This window comes from Pinus tabuliformis, chromosome J, assembly GCF_031772625.1.
Source record: "Pinus tabuliformis cultivar Carrire ecotype Pingquan chromosome J, CPIR1, whole genome shotgun sequence".
In the NCBI taxonomy this organism is placed as follows: domain Eukaryota; kingdom Viridiplantae; phylum Streptophyta; class Pinopsida; order Pinales; family Pinaceae; genus Pinus; species Pinus tabuliformis.
The window spans coordinates 1,014,123,204-1,014,146,441 of NC_142295.1; positions in this window are offsets into that span (position 1 = coordinate 1,014,123,204).

Sequence of the window (23,238 nt, forward strand, 5' to 3'; positions counted from 1 at the left end):
CTCAATGTTCCCTGAAAGAGACAAACATATCATCTCCCTAGTTTCTTGCATGTTAGGTTACCAGATAGACCAATGGGTAGATGAACCTATTCTAAGTTATCTATCCATCTTCTCCAAATAGCACAAGCCAACATTCATGTATAATTACAGTCAGTTTCTGGATGAAAATATTCATGAATAGATTATGAAGATCACAACTGAAGATTTGTTCAAATACTCTTCTATATTGGTCCATATGTTCCTTTTTTTTTTGGGTCAAGTAAGAGTGGAGCCTTCAATTAACCGCAAGAAAAATTACATATGTTACATGTCTTTACAAGTGTAAAGACCAGCAGGGGTAAACCTGTTGATGATTAACCATCTACAAAACCTGAAACAAACCCGAAACATTACACCTAAATCTTACACAAGAGAGATAATAAACTGTTAATGTATAAAACTTCGGGTCCGTTCTTGGACTTAACCTCCTCCCATGTTGAAACCCGATATCCTTTCGATCTAGATCCCGTAAGATCCGACGGCCATTAACAATATCGCCTTGGCAACATGTGCCCCTTTTACCCGGTTCATGGATTCAATAAGGATTATAAGCCATTGGTTTATAAATGTTCGAGTCCGGTCTAAGACTTAACCTCCGATCACTTTTAGAACCCGATATCCATACGATTCAGCCCCTATTGATCTGACAGTCCTTTGAGATATTGGATCAGAAACTAGCATGATCTTTACCTTTTTTACGGATCTAATGAAGATTATAAACCGTTGATTGATAAATCTTCGAGTCCGCTTGAAGACTTAACCTTCGATCAATTTCCCACCCGATAGCCATTCGATGACGAAGGCCATCAAAATCTGTGGTCAGCGACCATCCAACAAGCCCACTGTTTACCAAGTGCCCCTCCCCTGTAAATAGCTCTGTTTTAAGCATTCTTTGTGGGATCAACAATTATGAATGACTTGTGCTTCCGCTTTCTCCTGCTTCCACTAGTCTTCCTCCTTGTTCATTCCTCATGGTTTGGAAGTGCTCCATGTCTTTGGTCGCCTGTCTTTGACAATCATCACACAATTTCCTCGAGGGTGTTGAATCCCAAGCATACCTACTATAACTTTCCTTGCAAAGCACTCCTTCATTCGCCAGAGGATAAGCTAGCATATTGGCTTTTCTTCGCACATGAATGATGATGACCGTTCTCAGGGCTCGTAGGTGGGAATGAATACACTGAAAGACCTGAAAAAGCCGCTAATGTTTTGAAAATTTTCCAGGTGATTTTCCATTACATATATTCTTGGCCGCATTAATAACCAATTCAGAGTCTGCTTCAATGATGGCATTATGTAAATTTGACCTGATCAGTATTTCCAGGCACTGCTCTAAGGCCATGAGCTCCACCATGTTATTAGTGGCAGTCCCCAAATGACTATGAAATATATCCTTTATGCACCCTAGCTCATCTCTGATGACCCCGTTAAAACCAACCATCCCCGGGTTACCTTTAGAGGCTCCATCTATATTGATTTTCAAGAAACCATGAGGAGGAGGTTGCCAGAAGTCTTTACCAGCAGTTATCTGGCTCACACCCTTGTTTATGCTCTGGGGAACTAGCGAATGGAGACCCAACTGCAACAGTATGCGAGCATCCTGGGGCAAAGTAGGGTCCTCAGGAGGTCTCCCCAAAAGGGCTCCAACAATGTCTTTGAGTTGTCGTAATATTTGTGCAATAATGTTCTGGGTTGAGCCAGTTTTGTTCTTGAAAATCCTACCATTGCATTCTTTCTAGACATCCCAGATTATAAAGCCTGGAACCAGAGTCCAAGCTTTGTTGATGATTTCATTGCCTGAGAAGTCTTTTCTCCAATTCTTCAAAGTGTTGGTGATACTGAGTCTGTCCCTGTCAGTTTTCCTGAAGACTGAGGCCACCCAATCCCACAAGGTAGAGGTGAATGGGCAGAGGTTGAGTAAGTGTTCCATCGTCTCCTCTTGTGAACCACATAGATGGCATTTGGATGGGCCAACAAAACCCCTTTTCAGAAGATTTTCCCAAGTTAGAATTTTCTTTTGTTGAACCAACCACATAAACAACTTTATTTTCATCCAATGCGAGTGCTACCAAAGGTCCTTCCATACTTTATCAGGGTATTGATTATCAAACCCTAGGGCTATTCATTTAGCTTCTTTGAGGTTAAAGTTACCTTCTATTTTTCTTCCTCATCTCAGTTGGTAAGACGAGGATGATACCAAAATCTTCCTCTGTTCCAAGTCCAGAGCAAGAGAGCCTACCTGGGCTTTCAAAGGGCTCTCTTCACTATAGCCCAGATCCTTCCATATTCTCCATTTACCATTATTCCTTACCTGATCCCAGAAGTCCCTTACCATACATAAACCTTTGTTGTCAGTGTCATTCTTTAGAGCTGTTAGTTCTTTCCTAAACAAGTTTTGTTCCCGCTGCCAGTTGTCCTCCCAGAATCTTGCCAGGTTCCTAGCTTGGATCTCCCAGAAGTTGTGCTGCTGGACAATGGCTCTATTTTCCCAAGCAAGATTCCAAATGTGGGAGCCCTTGATAAACCCAGACATTTGGATATGATCCTTCTCCTACCAATTATTTGCATAATTATGTTTCCAAAACTTGGCCCAAGGGGTTGCCGATTCCTTAAGCCACCTCCACCACAGTTTTGCACCCGAAACTCTGCTGAGGTTTTCTGGGTCATGAAGCCCCAAACCACCATGGGCCTTAGGTTTTCAAATCTTGTCCCAAGCTACCAAAGCCCACTTCTTTTTCTCTTCCCCTTTGCCCCAAAGAAAATCTCTTTGAATATTCCTGATCTGTTGCATAACTCCTTTAGGAGAAGGAAGAGCTAACAGCATGAAAATGGGTATGGCCTACAGGACAGCCTTTGTAAGCACAAGACGCCTTGCCAAATTCAAAAACCTTCATGTCCATTTACTGATCTTGTCCTGAAGTTTGTTAATTACCAGCTCCCACACTCCCTTGCTTAGAGGTTTGTCTGTAAGAGGCATTCCAAGGTACTTAGAAGGTAACTGATCCCTTTGAAACCCTAGAATTATGTTGAGGTTTCTCTAAATAGCAATGTCAGTGTTAAAAAAGAAAACCTTTGATTTTTCAAGGCTTACCTCTATACCAGCGGTTATAGCAAATTCGTTCAATATTTGTTTAAAAGCTTTGGCTTCCTTGACCGTGGGAATACACTGCATCATAGTGTCATCCACAAATTGTTAATGAGTTGAAGCAGCACCATCTATGGTAAGTTTCAGCCCCTCGATTCTTCCTTCAACATTTTCCATTTTGACCGTTCTGCCTAGCCCTTCCATCATGAGCACAAAGAGGAAGGGGGAGAGCAGATCTCCTTGTTTGAGACCCCTAGAAGGCATAAAGGTTCTTGAGGGCGATCCATTAAGCAGGATTGAAAAACTAGTCATGGATACAAGGGCCATAACCTATCTAATCCAACTGTGGTCGAAACCATAAGCTCTTAGCACTACCTTGATGTAAGACCAACTTAGCTTATCATAAGATTTCGCTAGGTCAAGCTGTATGATCATACCAGCTTTCTTATTGCTCTTAAGAGAGTGTACCACCTCGTGAGCTTGTATGATGTTATTGAGAATCTGTCTTCCTTCCACATAACCAATTTGCTCCTCTGAGACTAGGGCTGGAAGAATGGGCTTGAGTCTGTTAGCGATCACTTTGGAAATAATTTTGTACACCACATTACATAAAGTTATGGGTTTGAATATGTCCGATGTCATAGCTTTTTCCTATTTTGGAATCAAAGCTATGAAAGAGGCATTGAGAGCCTTCAAAACCGTTTTGGATCTTCTTGAGTCCTCCACAACATCAAGGATGTCTTGTTTGACTGTTTTCCAGCATGCTTTGAAGAAATCCACATTGAACCCATCCAGGCCAGGGGCTTCCCATTTTGCATCTCATTGATAACTTCACCAGCCTCATCTTCAAACACTGGCCTGTTAAGATTGTGATTGTCTTCCCTGGTTACAAGCTTGGGAATGTACTTTGTGAAATTGTTAATGAATCGTGGCCTATCTAAGAGAGGTTCCTTTGCTATGCTAAGGAAGTGTTGTACTAGGACATATTCCATTTCTTTGTGGGAGATGAGCTCTTTCCCTTGAAAATCTTTGAGTTTTGAAATTTTGTTATGTAACCTATGATCCAAAGTTGATTTATGAAAAAACTTCGTGTTTCTTTCCCCTTCTCTAATCCACTGCACCCTTGATTTCTGTCTCCAGAAAATCTCCTCTTGCATGCACCTATCTTCCCATTCCTTCTAAAGAGAATCGGCATGAGTTTTCCTTTCCTCGGTAAAACCATCTGTGATGATGATCTGAATAATCCCCTGGAGTTTTTGTTCAAATTCTCTTTTGGCTTTAAAAATATTACCATTTTTTTTTGTTCCAATCTTTAAGTCTGGATTTGATGTGTTTAAGTCTTTATTGCAGCATGAACATTTTAGTGCCTTGAACAGGAAAATCTTCCATCCACCATTTGTCAATATTGCTGGTGAAGTCAGGGTGAGAGAGCCAGACATTTTCAAACCTAAAAGGTCTGTTCCTCGGTGTACCCATAAAAGTGGCTTCAAGCTGGACAGGCCAGTGGTCTGAGCCTCCAAAGGGAAGGATTAAAGCTGACATGTCAAGGCCTGTGAGAAGGAGGTCCTCTGAGATTATGAATCTATCTAGTTTATATGCAACTTGAGAAGCCCCTCCTCTCTTACTTTTCTAGGTGAATGTGCCATTTATTGTTTCAGCATCCACTAGTCGCATGTTATTTATGAAATTCTGGAAGGCAATGGAGCCTCTGTCTAGTATTCTGGTGCCACCTTTTTTCTCTGTAAGAGATTTGATCATATTGAAATCCCCTGCCAGAATCCAAGGCATATTAGGATATCTCTCTCTCAGCTCCTCAAGGGAGGTGAGAAGCTTGAGTTTGTCTTCTAGTTTTTTAGGACCATAGACATTTGTAATCATGTAGATCTCCTTATCACCCAAAGGTTGAATCACCAATGATAGATAGTTCCTGGACGCTTCAGCATCCAGGATTCCAAGTTTCTGGGGATCCCAAAGCGTAAGAATCCCCCCTGCTGAGTTATCTGCCTTAACCTCTAGATACTCATACTTGATTAACCATTTGCTATGTATTTCTCTGATCTTGTCCATCGAACACTTTGTTTCCTGAATAAAAACCATATCTGGTTTTTCTTCTTTTATTCTACTGCTAATATTTCTTTGTTTTCTTTTACTTCTTAGGCCCCTAATGTTCTAGGTTGTAAGCTTCATTAAGAAAGGTTTATAAAGGAGTAATCAGTGAGATCTCTCATCTTACCTGAGTTAATCATGAGTTTTCCACATTCGGTCAACAACTCATTCTGTCTTTTTCTTCCTCTTTTCCTACCGAGTTCTTGGAAGAGTGCCCCAGTGTTTCCTCCATTATTTTCATCCCTCTATTCTCCTGGTTGTCATGGTTTCTTTTGACTCCAGAACCCTTCGATTGGGATCTCCAGAGGAAGAGTTGTTGAACCTTGTCAAACTCCTCTTTTCGCAAGGAGTCAACCCCTTTGGTAATACCCTGCTCCATAAACTTTTCTAGATCTAAGTTCTCCCTCACTAGAATCTCCTACAGTTCATGGTCCTCCATTCCCGCCTCACTTGGGGTCATCACATGGTCCCTACTGAGCTCCACAATGCTCGGTAGATCATCCTTTTGCTGGTTGTTCTCTGATATATCCTCCATGCTAGCATCCCTATCCTTCTCAGTGGGATTAGTCCTCGATTCCTGGTTTGCCCCGTTTTTTCCAACTTCTTCTTATAAGATCTTGAAACTATTGTGGCTCGGTTGCCCATCCTTCTTGATTTTCTTTTGGTACCACTTTCCTCCTTTCCCTTTGCCCCCCACCTTAGTGAAACCCTCAGGATCTTTGCCTGTGGTGGTTTTTGTGTTGCTCTCCAGTTTGTTTGATGGGAAGTCTTTGTTCCAATGGTTCCTTATCCATGCGTGCAAAGCCTTCTCCGTCGGTAAAATCCCCATAATTTTGCATATAACCGCGTGTTCCGCCATGTGATCTCTGTGCAATTGTAGCGTTGGGTCACTTAAAACGACCCGAGGAATAATGGTTGACTTTGGTTTACATACCCCTGTCGCACTCATAGGTGCAACTTTCTGATTGCTACCCTCTTTCCTCTTCTCCTTGCTATCTTCCTCATGATTCTCTTCCTATCCATGAGGTCTGATATTTCCTGTGTTAATATTCTTAGTTATCACCTCCGTTGGTTTCTTGAAGCGGTGCATACTAGCTCCCTTGCTTTTGTTCGCAGCTACTTGAATATAGGAGGGAGTATAACTCCCTCCATGACCTGCCATGGTTACCAGTAGCCAAACCCTAACTCAAACCCTAGTTCAAATTGCAGAGCCACCAAGTTTTTTCCGACTTTTTTCAGTACCCCATGTTGTCTTAGGATATTGTTCACATGTATTGAGTTTGTTAATTGAAGGTCAATTAACAATTCCCATATGTTCCTTTTTCAACAAGGAGACATGCTACCAATAACTTTACAAAAGAAGGATGATCAAAAAATCAATCAATCAGTTATACATTAGACCTCATTGGTCAAAAGAAACTCAACTAAGTTTAAATTTTTAGATTTTATTGATTGTTTTATTCATCTAGTTGCATAGCTTCTTAACAGCTAGAGTGAACCAAGAATCTGTTCGTATATTAAAAGGATCCTGCACCTAGGTGACCAAGCTAAGACTGGAGACTCGTGTCTTTACCAGAATTACACAGAGATTTATGTGTATGGCTATGAGTTAGATCCATACAAGTTACCTAAATATGTTCCAATGAGAATTTCCTCTCTAGAATATATAAGGAAAATGGTTAACATGGATGAGCTTCATTTTGTTTCAGGTAAGAGGATGTCTCAGTTTGATATCAAGTCCCAAGTGGGGCCTTTTATTTGTAATACTAGAGAAGTAGTAATCGAGGAAGATTCAATTCTCAAGCAGATGGGATTTCAACCAAGTTTTAGCTGGTCTTATGACCCATTCAACATAATCTCTAATTTAAGGGTGGAACTTAAAACCACACATTATAATCACACTCCAAGACCAGGTATTGAGAAATATGGGAATCAAGAACAGTGGGAGGAGAACACACTTCATGAATCAAAAGGGAAAATTCTACCTCCTTCTGCCCTCTAGACTCCCACTTCTCAAAGCAAGCAGGTAAATAGGCCGAGAGAAGTATCATCATCTTCAACAAAGGGTGCAAAGGAGTTTGTCATTTATCAGAAGAAATAGAAGACTGATTCTAAAGTTACGACTGTTCGGGGTCAGAAAGAGCCCATAATTATAAATTTGGATAATTCACAGGTTTCTATAGGATCAGGGGAAACTGTCCTTAACACTCCATCTTCCTCTTTAGTTTCACATAATTGATTGGAAATTACACAATCAACAGGGGTAAGTGAATAAGATGAATCAAACATTTTCACTAATATTCTTGAAATTAAGCAAAAGAATGAATCTCTAAAGGCCAATGTCTATGCTCAATTCTGGAAGCAGACATCTACTTCATAACATAGATTGTTGACAACATTTGACAGTGAAAAGGGAAGGATGCAAATGGCATTCTTACAGGCTCAAGTGCATTTTCCAAATGCTTCTTAAGACTATAAGAAAACCATATTTTCTTTTGATGCGAATCAAATACATCCTATTAACCAAATGGACATGCATAGATAGTTTGGGGAGATGCTTTTCTCGACCATGACTAACATTACCATGACACTTTCAAAGTTGAGAACAACTCTCTCAAATGTGTAGTCACAATTGAAGATAAATAAGATATCCTCCTTGGCAAATGATAATACTGTCAAATCATTAGAAAATTTAGTGATCAAGATTGGATATGATCCTACTGATGTTAAAGTTGCAGAGGACATCATCAAGAAGAAGAATGCAGACATCACAACACTAAGGAAGCAACTCAAATTACCTTCTACAGAGGATCCTCAAACCAAGGAGATTGAAGAAAGTGAGCAACATAAAGAAGAAATGCTCAAACTAATAATTGAGCAAAATATACAAATAAAGAAGATGGAGGAACAGATAGAAACTTTTCTCAAGGAAAATGAATAGTCTACACAAGTGTCCATAGCTCCAATCAAAACTATACCAATCACAGTGGCAGGGATAGCAGGGGAATCGACATCAGCAACAACATAGTCTACATCAACGACAGGTGATCTAAATAAATTTATACATGAATTGTCTCTTCAGAGACAAGAAAATGAAAAACTTCAGAAGAAACTAAAAAATTTGGAGACACAGAAAATAAAGAATGACATGTAGAAGAGATGTAAAAGACCCACAGACTGACCAAGAAGATTCAAGAATTAGAATGTGAGTCACTAATGGCTCAGAGCTTGGCCCAAGCCAAGGAAAACATTTGGGCAGATATATGTCAAGCTATAACTGAAGTTTGGCCCTATATACAAATTATTTTTGAATAGGAAGAGCTTATCACTAAATTCCAGACAGTTATTGAAGAAGTCAGAGCAACCCTTAAGATAAACCAAATGAGGTCACAAATATGATTAAGGTGCTGAATTAAAAAACCAGAGCTGAATTAGAAGAAATTCAGATTGCAGACTTGACAGAAACCATCTTAGAAATTAAGAAAGTTTTGTAGAAAAATAATCTTATGATTTAGTTGGAGACAAAGTGCCAGACTTTGAAAACTGTTGTCCAAAGATTTCATTTTAATTTCAACTTGCTTAACCAAAGAGGATTTCTAGGACTAGTGGGACCCAATGATAGATTGATCAGTTTGGAGGAATATTGCCAAAATATTTACACAATTGCAACTGATAAAGCTAAATTTGTAGGTATCAAAGGTCATCTTACAGGGAAGGCTTCCTTAGAGGCTTTGAACTTTGATTTAATGATCAAACATGAAATTAAACATATCTTTGTCAATAAGCCTACTTTTGAAAAGTATACCGAGGTGGATGAAGTCTACAGGAAATTAATTAATATTTCTATACCAAGTGAAGATAGATGGGATCACTTGTGTGAAATCATTGAGTAACTTTCATCACCAACTGACAGACAACGAGGCAACACATTTTGGGGGCCAGATCATCAACAACTTCCTTGAAGATAGTGCCAACAACTTAGTAGTTTTTGGATTCCTATATTTTTGTACTATTTTTATATTTTGTTAAAGGATCTTTCTAGAAAATCAATATTTTGTATAAATAACTCTTCCTTCAAGTTATTATGGGTTGAACCCTTGAATGAGCTTTTCAAAGCAGAATTGTAATCAAACTAGAGATTTGCTTCGAATTAATGAAAGGATTCTGGATTTGCCTCAAATAGTTTGTCTCCTTGTGAGTTTTTCTCATGTTTTCATTTCATTATGTTATTCTTCATGTATTTAAGTTTTAATGGAGAACCTTGGGTAAGATTAAACTGAATATCAGTTTATCTGAAATCCCCGGTGAAGTTATAATCAATAATTAGAGATTAGTTTATAGAACTGTCTATTATTATAAACTCCTCTATATCTATAAATTGTCACACCCATCTTCATAAAATTAAATACATTTTGTTGAGCAGGTAAACATTGTTTACCTGCACTCTGTCTTATAATTAACTAAATACTCAGTTTGAATATTTAGTAAGTTATAACCCTTTCAACTCTACTATTCATTTAACTAAAAATAAATTAATTGTTTAGAGACAAACAAACAACTCTTTCATTAAATTCAATATTGTTAAGGTTTAAGCACCTATCTTTAACTGTTCATAACATTGGTCATCCAAAAAACCTTAAAACAACAAAACATTTTATATGCTCTCACATGATTAATTAACCTAGAATTATCTCAGAGGACGCCATTGCCGGGGAACGAAAATTGAAGTATTTTTCCCTAGGACAACGATATAACTTTTCATTTAAGGTAAATAAGGGAATAGTAGGTTAAAATCTTTCACCTGGCAACTTCACAAACCCAAACTGGCTCCTTCAAGACATGCTAGGTCTCCTTCTGACTTTGAAATTGTCTCTCCATTATTTGATCCAAAGAGAATGGTAAGAGAATCCTCTTTAAAAAGGAGACTTGAGGCTTTTACCTCTTCTTATGTACCCTTACAATGAGAAGATATTTCAATTTATGATCCCTTTAGGTCTGTTCCATCTCCATTAGATTTGGATGATTTAACACCTAGAGTTTTAGAACTACTATCCAAAGGAGTTGATCTGCAGTTTGCTCTTTTAGTCCATTCATTGGAATCATATAAAATCCCTAAAATATTTTCAGATTCACCCAAGTCAGAAGAAGAATTGGATGTACATTTACTGATTTAAAACCTACTAATTTTATCTCCCCTGCTCATTATACATTTCCATCTACTTCTGCCCAACCTGAGGAAACTTTTTTCTGTATATTCAAATCCTTTGTTTGAAAATAAAAAAGAAGTTGAAGCAAAGGTTTAGAAGTTAGTTATCAAAAACTTTTAGAGATCCTCCACCCTCTTTTAATCCTCCTCCTACTTTTAGAGATCTTCACTTATAGCTTCATTATCCTCTACCTCATCATCTACCACATCTTCTACTTATTCATCTTCATCTTCAACTATGGCTGCTTTTCAACCAATTATTCAAGCTAGGTATGCTGCTTTAAAACTTCCTAATGTACTCAATAATTTTCCTAATGGGTATTTAAAACACCTACCAATATTTAATAGAGTAACTGGTTTGTTTGTTGAAGATCATTTAGCTTCCTTCTTGTATTTCATTGATAACATGAATATGTATATATGAGATTGTTTGTTTAATCACTAGAAGGGAATGTTAGGATTTGGTTTAGACAACTAAGAGCTAATTCAATTCGTTCTTGGAATGAATTAACTACCATATTTAAGAATCAGTGGGGGGTTAAGAAGGATCTTGTTTACTATCTCACAAAATTTGAAGAACTAAAAAGAAACCATGGTGAGCCAATGGCAGATTTCATAAAAAGATTCAATAAACTTTATCATAAGATGCCACCTGACTGTAAACCACCAGTAGCAACAACCAAAGTTAGATTTTCTAAAGCATTTGAAGATGATTTTTCAGTTATGCTTAGGGAAAGGACATCTCATACCCTAGAAGACATGCAAACAAATTCTATAGAAGTTGAAGCCAATAGGTCAGCATCAACTAAACTTAAAGCTAAGGCAGAAAAAGCTGAAAGGAAAATGAAAGCTAAGGAAGAAGGTTCTTCCTCAAAAACTAAAAATGAAGATCAAAAGATAGATGAAATCACTTCATTACTTAGAAAACTTTCAAATAGAATTTCAAAATTAGAAACTCAGCCTAGAACAATTCAACAAACTACTACTAGACCTCAAACTCAATTCAGAAGAGCTCCCAAACCCAAATCTTATAAAGACCAAATACTGATCAACAAATTCAACCTCCATTGATGATTGATGATCAACAACCTGAAGACACTAGCCCTTTGATTACTGAGGATATAAATAATCTTGATCATTCATCTGTACAAAATGCTATTGTCTTTGTTCCTTTAAATCAGTCTTCTCAACAAGATCAAGAAGGCTCACATGTTTCAAAGTATCATGCCTTTTCTGAGTTTTTAATTACAGAACTAAATAGGAGATATGACTTAAGACCTAGGTTGGGGCTTGATAGACCTCCAAAAAGCCCCATTGTAAATGAACCACAAATCAAAACTATTGATTCTCAAACAACAACAATTCAACCATTGAATAAATCAAGTGAAGCAACTTCAATTGATAAAACTGTTTTTATCAATTTCAATGTTGAAAAGGAATTAAAAAGAGTGAAAATACCCATTCCTTTATCTGAAATTTCAAAGAATCCAGGATACAAAAATCAAGTTTCTAAATGGATCTAGTCATCCAATGTTGATGCTGAAGGAGATGTAATAAGTTTACAAGATGAAAAGCCTTCAGTAGTCTTTGGTCCCAGCTCAAATATGATTGATGAAAATGTACCACCTTTCTATGTGACTCTAAAGGTTCATGATTTCTTATTATATAACTGCATGTTAGATTCTAGAGCCTCCCATAATCTGATGCCAAAGGTTATCATGGACCAGCTTCAATTAGAGGTTACCAGAACTTATCATGATCTTTACACTTTTGACTCCAAGAAAGTACCTTGTCTTGGACTTATAAAGGATCTAGTGGTCACTTTAGCTCAAATCCCTGTTAAGAGTGTGGTTTTAGACATTGTAGTCATTGATATCCCTCCTAAATTTGGCATGTTATTATCAAGATCTTGTTGTGCCAAATTAGGAGGAAGTATTCAAATGGACATGTCTTATGCTACTATTCCTGTATATGGGGGTGAACATCTCAGATTATACAGAGAAGTAAGATTCATGAATATTGTTTGTAAATATGATCAAGCAAGGAATCATCCCATTTATGCAGTGGATCAAGACTTTGGATGTTTTGAATTATCATCAAATAATTCACAAAACACTCAGCTTAGTATTGAAAACATTGTAGACAAGCCAAAAACCATCAAGACTGATATTTGGAGATTATACTTTGATGGTTCTTGCTCAAAGGAAGGAGCTAGAGCTGGAATTGTATTAATTTCACCAGACAAAGAGAATGTTACTCAATCCTATAAACTTGAATTTGGTGTGAAAAATAATGTTGCAGAGTATGTAGCCTTCCTGCTAGGATTGGAATTAGCCAAAATTATTAAAGTGCATAATCTAAGTGTATTAAGGGACTCATAACTCGTCTTCAAACAAGTAAGGAATCTTTGTCAAACCAAGGATCCTAGACTTAGATCTTATAGGAATGAAGTGTGGGATTTAGTGGATAATTTCTTTCAAGCATTTAACATCACTGCTATTCCTAGGGATGAAAATATTCATCCAGATTCTTTGGCTGTTTCAGCTAGTTCTTTTAGAATTCTTGATCAAATGCTTGTACAATATCAAATTCAAGTTAAGTATAAACCATCAATTCCTAACAAACTTAAATATTGGAAAATATTTGATGATGATGAGCAATTAAAATCCTTTTTGCAAGTAATTAATGATTTTTCAAGCTTTGCAAATTGAAGAACAACAACTGGATAACAATGAGTCGAATAAGGAAAGTCAAACTTCTCAATTTGACTAAAAAATTAGTGATCACAAAATTATTCAGTTATCCAACAATTTCATTCCTAAGGGCTTGGTCCCTCTTGAAAAGTTGTTTGACCAAAATGATGTCCCTAAAAATCCATTATCAAATTCACCAGAAGAAGATATAGAAGAATGTAATATTGGAACTTGAGAAGAAATTAGAAATACTAAAATCTTTGCATCCTTGCGAGTGGAAGTCAAAGATAAATATTTATCTCTCCTTAAAGATTATAAATTTTGCTTGGTCTTATAGTGATTTGAAGACATATGATACATCTCTCATTGAGCATAAAATCCCTTTAAAACCAGAAGCTAAACCTTTTAAGCAAAAGTTAAGGAGAATTAATCTTGTCCTTCTTCCTACCATTGAAAAAGAACTTAAAAAGTTACTTGATGCCAAGATTATAGTTCCATTGAGATATTCTGATTGGGTAGCTAATTTAGTTCCAGTAAGAAAGAAAAATGGTGAAATTAGACTATGTGTGGATTTCAAGAACTTGAATAAATCTTCTTTGAAAGATAATTATCCATTACCCAAGATGGACCAATTGCTTCAAAAAGTTTCAGGTGCTAATAGAATTTCTATATTAGACGGTTTTTCTAGATACAATCAGATCATGGTGAGCCCAGAAGATAGAGAAAAGACAACATTCACAACTCCTTAGGGTACATTTATGTATGCAAGGATGCCTTTTGGATTAACCAACGCTAGAGCTACCTTTCAAAGAGCTATGGATTTAGAATTTGTAGGTAAGACAAACAAATTTGTTGTCATTTATCTTGATGATTTGATTGTTTTTTCTAATTCTGATAAAAAACATTTAAATCACTTGAGGAAAGTTTTTGACAGGTGTAGGAAGTTTGGAATTTCTCTTAATCCCAAAAAGTCCATGTTTTCACTCAAGGAAGGAAAATTGCTTGGCCATATTATTTACAAGGAAGGAGTAATCATTGATCCTAAAAGAGTTTCAGTTATACAAGCACTTTCATTACCAAGAAATAAGAAGGAAATTCAGGCTTTTCTTGGGAAAATATTTTTTTAAGAAGGTTTATACCTAATTATGATGAAATAGTTAAGGATATCACTGATATGTTAAGAAAGAATCATGAAGTTAAATGGACCATTCCAACAAGATATGCTTTGATCGGATTAAAAAGGCCATTTCAGAAGCCCCCATACTGGCGAGTCTGAACTATTTTGAACCATTTAACATATTTTCCTTTGCCTTTGAAACTACCTTAACTGTTGTTCTTTTGCAAAAGAACGAGGATGGAGATGACCAACCTATTGCCTTTTTCAGTAAAGTCATGAGGGATGTTGAACTTAAATATGATATCATTGAAAAACGAACCTATTCCTTAGTCCAAGCTCTGAAAGCTTTTAGAGTTTATGTTCTTCATTCCTCCATTATTGCCTATGTTCCTAATAGTGTTGTTAAAACTGTGTTAACTCAACCTGATACAGATGGAAGGAGAGGGATATGGATTACCAAGATATTGGAATTTGATCTTATTTTCAAAACTACAAAGTTAGTAAAAGGTCAAGGCTTGGTTAAATGCTTAGCTTAGTCAAATTGTAAAGTCTTGGGATTTTTTTTTTTTGAAACTCCAGCAAAGAAGAATCCAAAAGAACCTTCTCTATCTATAGCAGAGAAGAATCCACAAGAACCTTCTCTATCTCCAACATAGAAGAATCTGTAAGAACCTTCTTCTTTAACCCAATCAACTCCAATTCATATTGATGAGAAAATTTGTTATCTGATTGGTACACTGATATTATGCATTTTCTTAGATATTTTGAGTGTCTATCTGAATTTACAAAGAATCAATGTAAAACACTGAAGTTGAAGGCCATAAAATAATGTATTATCACTGCAAATCCGTATTGGGAGGATCCACTCAACATCCTTTTACTTTGCTTGATAGAAAGTGAGATAGAAGGAATCATTGATCAATTTCATGCAGTTATTTGCGGAGGATACTATGCTTGGAGGGCTACATCATATAAGATTTTAAGAGAGATTTTATTGGCCCACATTGTTTGCACAAGTAGGAGCAAATGTTAGAAGTTGTACCCAATGTCAATTGTTTGCTGAAAAATAGAGATTAGCAACACTTCCTCTAGTTCCAGTACTAGTTCAAGCACCTTTCCTGCAATGGGGATTGGATTTCATTGGGGAAATTCATCCACCATCAAGTAGCCATCACAGATGGATATTTACTACCACAAATTACTTTACCAAATGGGTAGAGGTAACTCCAGTTAGAAATGCAACTAATGCTTTAGTTATTAAATTTATTGAAGAGAATATACTGTCCAAGTTTGGATGACCCCAAAAGATAGTTACAGATAATGCAACAACATTCAACAGTTTCATGATGATTTAATTTTGTAAAAAATATCAAATTTTGTTGCATCATCCTACCACTTACTATTCACAAGGAAATGGACTGGCAAAATCCGCTCATCCCAATCATATCATACGTCATCCCACCAATGGTTATCCACACTTCCCATGCCTTCCTTCCACTAATCATTTTCTCCCATGTGTCCATACCCACTCCTCCTATACACTCACTCCTCCTACCCATTACCCCCTCCCGTAGGCCATTAGTGCACACCAATCCTGTAAAATAATGGTGTGATCTTAACGGTAATCACTACGTTGTTATAAATAAACCCTCCATCCATTTCACATGACTCCCTTTATTTCATCGCCACTATTTGAATTATCGGTTTTTAATCCTTCCACTAATCATTTTCATGTGTCCATACCCACTCCTCCTACCCATTACACTTAGACATGTTACTCCTACCCATTACCTGCCTCCCGTAGTCCATTAGTGCACACCGATCCTATAAAATAATGGTGTGATCTTAACGATAATCGCTACGTTGTTATAAATAAAACCTCCATCCCTTTCGCTCGACTCCCTTGATTTCATCACCACTATTTTAATTATCGGTTTTTAATCTTGGCTCTAGCTGAATTCTGTCACAAATTGTGCCTACATTTCGAGCTGATAGTGGACTCACCAATTTTCTACAGGGTCTTCTCTTTGTTCAAGTACCCATTCCATCAACATCCTTTTACTCTTCCTCCTTATTTACTAGAATATGGAACCCAAAAGAAAGGACCAACCCTATGGCAGCAAGACCCCTGCTCAAGAAAATCCTAAAACCTCTGATACCCTAGACCTTGACCATATCCCTTTAGCAGACCAGTTTTTAAAGATCACTTATACAAAACATGAATTTGATATGTTCGAATTACACCATTGGCTAAAATAGACTTACCAGGATTCAGAGGATGAAATTAACCTATGGGAATCCCTGTTACCCATGTTCATGTTCCCTCAAACCCACTCATTCCCTAATTTAGAATTGTGGTGTCAGGCTAGGTATAATCCCCTTTAAATAATTGTTGTAGCTCAGAATGGAGACATTATGATCTCTATCACACCTAAAACCATAAACAAAATGTTGATCATTTCTGAGAATGACTCCCTTAGCCATTTCTCTGCTGTCGTCCTCATGGATTTATACCATAAACTTACTTTTCCCCAAAGAGCTCAAATTTTCGAAAATCTTTCTTCCAAAAGATGTTGAACTTCCTAAAAATAATCCTCCATATCCAACCTCAATGTTCCATGAAAGAGCCAAACATATCATCTCCCTAGTTTCATGCCTGTTAAGTTACCAGACAAACCAATGGGTAAATGAACCTATTCTAGGTTATTTATCCATCTTCTCCAAAGAGCACAAGCCAACATTCATGTATAATTATAGTCAATTTCTGGCTGAAAATAGGCATGAAAAAATTACAAAGATCACAACTGAAGGTGTGTTCAAATACTCTTTTGTATTGGTCCATATGTTCCTTTTTTAACAAGGAGACATGCTAACAATCATTTTACAGAAGCAGGATGATTAAAAAATCAATCAATCAATTATACATTAGACCTCATTGGTCATAAGAAACTCAACTAAGTTTAAATTTTCAGCTTTTATTGACTATTTTATTCATCCAGTTGCACAACTTCTTAACAGCCAGAGTGAACCAAGAATCAATTCAGAGATTAAAAGGATCCTGCACTTGAGTGACCAAGCTAAGACTGGAGACTAGTATCTTCACTAGAATTACACAGAGATTAGGGTGTATGGTTGTGAGTTAGCTCCATACAAGTTGCCTAAATATGTTCCAATGAGAATTTTCTCTCTAGAATATATAAGGCAAATGATTAACATGGATGAGCTTCATTTTGTTTCAGGTAAGAGGAAGTCTCAGTTTAAGATCAAGTCCCAAGTGGGGCCTTTTATTTGTAATACCAGAGCAGTAGGAATTGAAGCAGATTCAATTCTCAAGCAGATGGGATTTCAACCAAGTTTTACCTGGTCTTATGACCCATTCAACATAATCTCTAATTTAAGGGTGGAACTTAAAACCACACCTTATAATCACACTCCAAGACCAAAGATTGAGAAATACAGGAATCAAGAACAGTGGGAGGAGAACACACTTTAGGAAGTAGAAGAGAAAATTCTACCTCCTTCTACCCTCCAGACTCCCACTTCTCAAAGCAAGCAAGAAAAGAGATCGAGAGAAGAATCATCATCTTCAGCAAAGGGTGCAAAGGAGTTTGTCATTTATCAGAAGAAACAAAAGACTAACTCTAAAGTTACCACTATTCAGGGTCAGAAAGAGCCCATAATTATCAATCTGGATGATTCACAGGTTTCTATAGGATCAGAGGAAACTATCCTTAACACTCCATCTTCCTCTTCAGTTTCACAAAATTTATTGGAAATTACGCAGTCAACAGGATAAAGTGAATAAGAGGAACCAAACATTTTCACTTATTTTCTTGAATTTAAGCAAAAGAATGAATCTTTGAAGGCCGATGTCTATGCTCAATTTTGGAAGCAGACATTTACTTCACAACATAGATTGTTGATATCATTTTACAGTGAAAAGGGAAGGATGCAAATGGCATTCTTATAGGCTCAAGTGCCTTTTCCAAAGGCTTCTTCAGACTATAAGAAAACCATATTTTCTTTTGATGCGAATCAAATACATCATATTGACCAAATTGATATGCATAGACAGTTTGGGGAGATGATTTTCTCTACCATGACTAACACTGCCATGGAACTGTCAAAGTTGAGAACAACTCTTTCAAATGTACAGTCACAGTTGAAGATAAAGCAAATATCCTCCTTGTCAAAGGATAACAGGGCCAAACCATTAGAAGATTTAGTGATCAAGATTGGATATGATCCCATTGATGTTAAAGTTGCAAAGGACATCATCAAGAAGAAGAATGCAAACATCACAACACTAAGGAAGTAGCTCAAATTACCTTCTACAGAGGATCCTCAAACCAAGGAGATTGAAGAAAGTGAGCAACATAAAGAAGAAATGCTCAAACTAATCATTGAGCATAATATACAAATAAAGAAGATGGAGGAACAGATAGAAACTTTGCTCAAGGAAAAGGAACAATCTACACAAGTGTCCATAGCTCCAATCACATCTATACCAATCACAGTGGTAGGGACAACAGGGGAATCAACATGAGAAACAACAGAATCTACATCAACAACAGGTGATATAAATAAAGTTATACATGAGTTGTCTCTCCAGAGACAGGAAAATGAAAAATTATAGAAAAAATTCAAAAATCTGGAGACAGAAAATAAAAAATGACACTCTGTATGTAGAAGAGATGCAGAAGACCCACAGACTGACCAAGAAGTTTAAAGAATTGGAAGATGAGTCACTAATGGCTCAGACCTTGGCCTAAGCCAAGGAAAACATTTGGGCATATATAAGTCAAGCTATAACTGAAGTTTGGCCCTCTATACAAATTATTTTTGAACAAGAAGAGCTTATTACTAGATGCGAGACAAATATTGAAGAAGTCAGAGCAAGCCCTTAAAGATAAACCAAATGAGGCCACAGATATGATTAAGCTACTGAATTAAAAAACCAAAGCTGAATTAGAAGAAATTCATATTGCAAATAGGACAAAAACCATCTTAGAAATTAAGAAAGTTTTGTAGAAAAAGAATCTTATGACTCAGTTGGAGACAAAGTGCCAGACTTTGAAAACTGTTGTCTAGAGATTTCATTTTAAGTTCAACTTGCTTAACCAAAGAGGATTGTGAGGACTAGTAGCACCAAATGACATATTAATCAGTATGGAGGAGTATTGCCAAAAGCAATATACAATTGAAACTGATAAAGCTAAATTTGCAGGTATCAAAGGTCATCTTACAGGGAAGGCTTTCTTAGAGGCTTTGAGCTTCGATTTAATGATCAAACATGAAATTAAACATATCTTTTTCAATAAGCCTACTTTTGAAAAGTATACCAAGGTGGATGAAGTTTATGGGAAATTAATTAATCTTTCTATACCAAGTGAAAATAGATGGGATCACTTGTGTGAAATCATTGAGAAACTTTCATCATCAAGTGACAGACAGCGAGGCAACACATTTTGGGGGCCAGATCATCAACAACTTCCTTGAAGATAGTGCCAGCAGCTTAGCAGTTTTTGGATTCCTATATTTTTGTACTATTTTTATATTTTGTTAAAGGATCTTTCTAGAAAATCAATATTTTGTATAAATAACTCTTCCTTCGAGTTATTACGGGTTGAACCCTTGGATGATATTTTCAAAGTAGAATTGTAATCAAATAGGAGATTTGCTTCGAATTAATGAAAGGATTCTTGATTGCCTCAAATAGTTCGTCTCCTTGTGAATCTTTCTCATGTTTTCATTTCATTATGTTATTCTTCATGTATTTAAGTTTCAATGGAGAACCTTGGGTAAGATTAAACTAAATATCAATTTATCTGAAATCCCCGGTGAAGTTATAATCAATAATTAGAGATTAGTTTATAGAACTATCTGTTATTATAAACTCCTCTATATCTATAAATTGTCACACCCATCTTCATAAAATTAAATATATTTTGTTGAGTAGGTAAAATTTTTGTCTTATAATGAACTAAATACTCAGTTTGAATATTTAGTAAGTTATAACCCTTTCAACTCTGTTATTCATTCAACTAAAAATCAATTAACTGTTTAGAGACAAACAAACAACCCTTTCATTAAATTCAACATTGTTAAGGTTTAAGCACCTGTCTTTAACTGTTCATAACATTGGTCATCCAAAAAACCTTAAAACAACAAAACATTTTAGATGCTCTGGCATGATTAATTAACCTAGAATTATCTCAGAGTACAACACATGAGATCTTATGAAGTGACCATGGTTATATGTCAACCATCATTGCAGAATAAGAGCTAAATTAAATCAACCAATCATATTTTTTTTGTAAGCTTGGTAGGACTACATTTTCATCATGTCCAACTTCTCACCCGATCGTTGGGGGGGTGGGGGCGGGGGGGGAATAGCACAAGATTTGAACCCAAGACTTTCGATTCAGTGAGACTTCATTTCCGCGACCATTGCTAATTGAGCAACTTCTCACCCCAATCCGGGGGGAGATAGCACAAGATTTGAACCCAAGACTTCCAATTTGGTGAGACTTCATTTCCATGACCATTGCCAATTGAGCTAGACAACCAATCAATTTTTAAATAAACACAATTAATATATTTAAAGAAAATAAGTATTTGTCCTGCATAATCTAAACCTTAAATATTATTCCTTTAATTTTTAGTTAACCTTGGTTTAATAGCAGGGTCAACCCATTACCGAATGCCTTATACGATGCTGCGGCATGGATAATAATTATGAAGAACTTATCACGGAGAAACTTATTAGAATTTGAATAATATCAAATCCCTAGGAAATTGGTGGGTGGGAGCCATGTGATTTTTTAATTTTTTTTAAAGTAATAGACCATTTTGCTAAATAAAATTTTCTTATATATAAATGAATGTTATAAATAATAATGAGGAACTTATCATGGAGGAACTTATTAGAATTGGAATAATCTCAAATCCCTAAGAAATTGGTGGGCAGGGAACCAAATCTAATTTATTAAATTTATTAAGAGTCAATGCAACCAAGCAAACTCTTTAATACACTATAGCCATTAATAAGCATTAAGACTATCCACCTTAAGCTGAAATCAAAAATCTTAAGCAAAAATACAAATTAACAACTAATTCTTTATATAACTATATATAAAAGCAAATATGAATTTAATAAGTAAGACTTTCTCAATGCGAATGTTTTTCCATTATTTGGTACCAAATTCAACTATCCTTTTTTGGGTTTGTTATCAATTTCTAACTTAAATATGTTAGAAACCTTCTAACTTGCAAGATGGTGGAGAGGCTCTAGCTTTCTTTAGGTTTTCTTTTCTCATTCGAATGGTGGCTATACACATGTAACAATGATTTATAATAATTTATGATGTTTTCTCTAACCACCTAACTTTGATATTAAGCAGAGTTAGTATTGATTTCCATTATAAATATTTTTATAAATTTAACATTAATTTATTTGAGGATTGTGTTTCTTAGTTTATGTGTGATAACTTTTATATTTTTACATTTTTATAGGGGAATTTTTTTAATCTAAAGATGGTCTCTCTCTATATATATGATTGAATAAAAAAGTGTTTGCAAAAGCTTAGTATTTTATGAAACTCTTTGATGTAGGTCTAAGTAAGGTTGACCAACAATCCTCCTCAATTCCAAAATTGGATAGGTGCTTCCCTCAATCTAACTATGGAAAATAATCCCCCTTTATAATTAAATTCCAATCATGATTGTGGAACGAGAATGAATAATAACATAACCAAGAGGAAGGATTTCCATATATTACAAAACCACCAGATTTAGGATTTATGCCATATACAAGTGCAAGCCCCATTTAATGAACCCCAATGATAAAAATTTCAACCTCTAATACAAACTTATGAGGTGAATCTGCTCAAGTACAAAAGAATATTTAAGTTGTTTGTTGCACTCACTTCCATCAACGTCCACTGCTAGCTTCCCTTAAATTAGTGCTTAGCACTCGAGTGACAAATGGGAAGGTGAAGTGACTGTGCTCGTGCCCTAGACTTCAACCCCCAACGATTTTGTACCGAGTCACCCCGGAGGGTATGTACCAAGTCTCCTCTTTTTTTTCGGGCGAAAAACCTCCGGGATGGGAATATTTCTCGTTAATTGTTACACTCCAAATCCCAACTATAACTTTTTGTCTTGACACTTTGACTTCCTCTACTTCTTCAACCTCATAGATGACAAACTTCTTGTTAATTATTGGCATTTCAATTCTTTCTCGCCCTTTAAAATTCTGTCTTGGCCTTCCTCAAAGGAAATGGCTTATGTTTCTTGCAAGCTTCTATACAGGGATTTAACTCGTGCTACTCTTCAATTTCTTCAATATTTCTAGATCTCTACACTTCTGCTGCACCTCTCTCTCTCTCTATTGAGCTTTATCTAATGGGTTCAAAGACCTTTGTGTATTTCTTATGCACTTAATCTAAGTTTAATCCCTCATGAGATTTAATGTAACATGCCTGGAACATATCTGCATTCAAATATGATTTACAAGGTTCACTATGGTCGAGATTCAAATCCACACCAATTAGTTACAATTACATATGTTCTACTCACGTAAATAGAGGACATTTACAAATAATGAACAAAGGCTTGATTCATATGATTCTAAAACACTCAAATCATAGCATTTTTCTCCCATTAATATACTGACTATAAAAATAATTGCATATAAGGCCTTTGTGCCTGGTTTACATATCGATGGCCTCTAATTTGGCCTTGGTCATACTTAGCCTCACTTTTCCATTCCTCTCAATGTCTCTCAACACCTCTCATTTTCACACCTATTTTTCATGCTCTTAGGCTTACAATTATACAAAGGATTATGAATTATAATCAGTTCACATCCACAAAATCCTCAACAAACCCTATATTTAGGATCCTCTAAATCCATGTATCTCTCAAGAGATCTAACTGATCCCAAAACCTCTCTAACTCATTCAAACATTCTTGAGATCTATTTTAAGAA